Raw genomic sequence first — 4,315 nt, 5'->3', positions numbered from 1 at the left:
GCTCTTCACTTGGGCAGAGACTGAGGGGCTGCCATGCAGTTCTGAAGTTTATAGTGCAGAACAGCAGTGTGGGGCAGTGCTGGATTTTAGATCGCTCAAACTAGACTGAATAAAACAAACACACTCTTCAGTGTTTTGTGAACGTTCTGATAGCTTCGAGCTGGCATTCAAGGAGAGGTTTGCTGTTGCTGGCCAGACTGTGGGCTTCTCTTACGTGTTTCCTCCCTGAGGGCAGGCTCCCCACGTGAATCTGAATCCGTAGCCAGCGTAGTTCTCCCCAGGCACTTTATCTGGGGTTGCACCTGCCTTTGCCCAGAGTCAGACTGGCTCATTAAGATGAGCGTGCTTTTGGAGTTGCCCTGACATTCTGAGTTTCTCTCTCATTGAATCTTTTCTGCAAAGGCTTTAGTTCAGGTAAAGACAAACATTCGCGGAGTTCAGATTTTTTTTTTTTTTCTGATGGATAATGTTGCACTTTGGAAAATTGTACCAGTAAAAGAGGCCGTGCACTGCTGACAGAAGAACAAATACCTTGCTGCAGCGTCTGAAATATCCTTTTGTTCCTTTTACCGTCCTCTCTTGCGACCTGACGAATTTTATCCTATTAGGTCTTGCCAACATGAACATGCTGCCAAGCAGCTCGTTCTGAAGACTGGTGGAGCAGCCTGTAAGGATCATTGGTTTCAGAATCAGTCTGGGACTTGTTGCAGCTGTCTTGGTCAGGCTTTGTTTGCCCCTGCAGCAGCCGCTGAGATCCGTGCACGTGCCGTGCCTTTCCCTGGGTGCTGCGGGGCTGCTGGGTGTCGGCAGCACCGGGCCCAGGCAAGCTGCTGGAAATGCAGGTCGGTGTGCGCGCGGCGTGCTGGCCGCAGGGAGCATCCCATCAGGAACGGGGTTCCCCGCGGGCTGCTGACCCTCCGCGGGGCGCAGGCAGAACCAGCAGCTCAGGGTGGGTTTGGGCTCGGCTGTCACACGGAGCCAGTGTGGAACCACCAAGTCGTTCCTGCCCTGCAGACGTGGTTGCAGGAGCAGTGCGGCCGTGCTCCAGCTCTGCACTGGCCAGGCTGGGAGGGACGCGTTCCTAATCCCAGCTTCATGCTGCTCGGGAGTACGCAAAGTGTTCCCAGGACCGGTCAGTCCCAGCAGCACCCCGAGGGGCTCCTGCTGCTCCGTGCTTCTCGCTGCCGCAGTGAGCCAGGGAGCTCGGCAGCTGCTGTCGGAGGTGGCTGTAGACTTGTCTAAGCTGCTTCGCTCTGCAGAACTAGGTTGTAGTCTAAAATCTAATTTCGCCCCCACACTGGGGACAAAAACCTCCCAAATCTGTAATGAATGTTTGTTAAAAGCTCCTACTGATATTCCAGTTATTTGTGAACCTTTTAGAGGTTGCAATATGTTTTCTTGTCCCAGCTTTTAGAGAAGTGACATGTAAGAAAACCACAAATTAGCAAGATCAGAATGATTTTTGAAGTAAAAGGCTGATGTGCAATTGGAGAGTTTTCACTACTGTGTTAAACATTCAGCCTACTGATAAATCAGGTCAAGAATTAGAAAATCAGCTGTCATGCTTTTTAATTGCACGAGTGCACTCTTCTTGTAGTTTAATAGGAATATTTTAAATCCAGTATTCTGTTTAATTTCTTGTCGATTCCAAGAATGCAAGAACCAGAGGAAAGGATTAAGAAAACTTATTTTGTCTAGTGTTTTGTAAACTTATTTTCTTATTATTTAAAGAGACAAATTTATAGTAACCAGTTTGAGGTTTGTTTTTTTTCTTTACTGATAACCGAAACAAAAGAAAGCATGTGATAAATAAAATCTTAAATGTCCTTCCCTTTTACACCATAACGTATCATTTGTATACACTCCAATTTCAAAGCTGTTGTAAATTTACCAGCCAAAGTATGTTCACATGGATCCTTACTGATCTATATCATAATTCATCAATTATGGGGAATTCTATTTGTGATAAGTAAGCGGCACAGTTTTTATTTATCCTCAAAGAAGGATTAAAGTGGCTTGTTTGTAGGTTTGTTCTGCTTTACAGAGAAGCATTTAAAATACTGTCATGGCTATTTATTTTTTTTTTTCCCCAAGGTTTTCTTCAGCTTTTTGTGAGTTTCTGATTTGTAAGTTAAAACAGGCTGATTTCCAAACTCCATTGCTGAGATAAGCAAACCCCAAATTTGCTTGGTGTAAAAGAACCTCAAAACTGCGCAGAGCTTTAACTTCCCTGTTCTTTGCTGTAAATGAATAATGAGAGAACTTTTAAGGGAGCACAAGCAAATACGTTTCTCTTCCATCTTCTCATCTTTCCTAAAGGACTGAGGATATTCGTAGGCTGCTTTGCATACGCTTTCCCCAGGATGCATACATGGGCGTTGTGCTATTTCGATGAAACAGCTGAAGCTCATTATGGGGTTTCAGAAGTTCTTCCTGATGAACTGAGCTACTCAAGTAGTGGTGATCTGCACATGGTACAGGGCTTTGTAATTCCTCAGGAACTAAAATTACCGTGAAAACACGGTTTCAAAAAGTCTTCTGAATAAGTTTGGCTGTGAGACTGTCCTTGATTTGGGTGCAATTTAATATCATGGAAGAATGTTTTGCCCAACAGGTTTGTAATTACCCAGCCTTGCTGTTACGTACAACATGAAATAGGCACCCAAGCACTAATGGCACAAGCTGGCCACTGGAGGCCACGTGCAGGTGCAGAATAACAGTATCACAACCAAATGCAACGTCTGTGGTGAAAAAGAGGTACTCTTAATAAGATGGGTCAGGCAAACGCCTATCCCAGCCTGTACCAGACACGTTGCAGTGCCTGTGTAGGCACAATGAATTGAATTTTAGACAATCTGTGCTAGAACTTACTAGGATATAACTTGTTAGGATATTACTCTTGAAAAGAACAAATTTTGAAATGACTCGGACTCTTTTGAACAGAAAATATCTGGATGAAGGAATGTTAAATATTGCAGTTAAAACAAAAAGCACCAAGAAGCATGTGGGAGCTTCTAACCTAGTGAATCCTTCCAAAATTCATGCCTTTTTCCACCGAGCTATCGCAGGCTGACACTACTGCGCAAGCAGTCTGTAGGTGGTGGTTTGGAGGAGGTTGGTTTTGGGAGTTTTTGTTAGATGGTGTCACCAGTAAGAGGTGGCCGTGTGCTCCCTGGCGTCGGAGTCGCGGTGGAAGTGGCGCTCGGTCAGCGTGGTCCTTTTCTCGCTCATGTTGCTCGCGAGGGAGCCCTGTCAATCGCCTGGTTTTGAAGCTGCTGCGTCTCATTTAGGAGTACAAGGTTCGAGGCCTTCATTTGGATTCTAGAGCAGTTACACCAAAGCTAAATTCATCAGGCTGACTGTTTGTTCCAGCCGCACAGCTAACGAATTACATGCTCGTTACCCTGCGCTTGCATTGCCTGCAGTTTTTGCCAGCTCTTTTCCCCCCAAGTTTGTATATTGTTTAGATGATAAATTGTTTGCATCAGACAACTCTTTTTTTTTTTTTCCTCATTCCTTGCTGCTAAACAGCTGCAAAATGGGACCGTGCAAATAGGTTTTACCACTGTTTATCCTATCAGGCCTCCAGAACTGTTAAGGAAGCCAAACTGTAGGCTTTGCTTATGTTATAACTTAAACACTTAACATAGTTGTGGGGATCTTGCATCTCTCTTTGTTCCAGTGTCTGGGGGTATAAAGATAACTATCACCTTTATCAAGTGCTGCGAGACCTTCTAAAAAGTGCTTCAGAAGAAACAAATACTACTATTGTACTTGGTACAAAAATTCCCTTTGGCTTCAGACTTGAAATCCCAGTGTGAGGATACCCTTTGCTCTGATGTAACGACTCTAAAAATAGTTGCTTGTCTCCATGTGCCCGATGTTTGGTGAGCCCTGGGAAGAGGGGGATTGTAGGTGAGGTGAAGGAGGTTGTTTAAGTTGATTTTTATTTTTCTTTCTGGGTTTTGGATAGAAAGGAAATGGACCTTCCCTGCCCAGAGAGGGGGTTGAGCCGCCATCCCTGGAGGAGTTTAAGGGACGAGTGGATGTGCCGAGGGATGTGGGTTAGCGGGGACAGAGGTTGGACTCGATCTTGAAGGTCTCTTCCAGCCGAAACTGTTCTATGGTTCTAACACGAAGACTTAAAAAATAGGTACGAATATGCCTTTAATCTGCAAACTTGGGGACTTCCTAGTTTGAGTTTGATATAATGGTTTAGGGAAGGCGTGGAAGAGACGCTGCTGGTGCCAGTGCCTGCAGGGATGCCTGCTTGCCTTGGTCTTCCCTCCGAGTTTTTTGATTGGATCAAAAAATT

The sequence above is a fragment of the Apaloderma vittatum genome, unplaced genomic scaffold (assembly GCF_000703405.1).
Source record: "Apaloderma vittatum isolate BGI_N311 unplaced genomic scaffold, ASM70340v1 scaffold41089, whole genome shotgun sequence".
Lineage (NCBI taxonomy): Eukaryota > Metazoa > Chordata > Aves > Trogoniformes > Trogonidae > Apaloderma > Apaloderma vittatum.
This window is presented reverse-complemented; position numbering follows the sequence as displayed.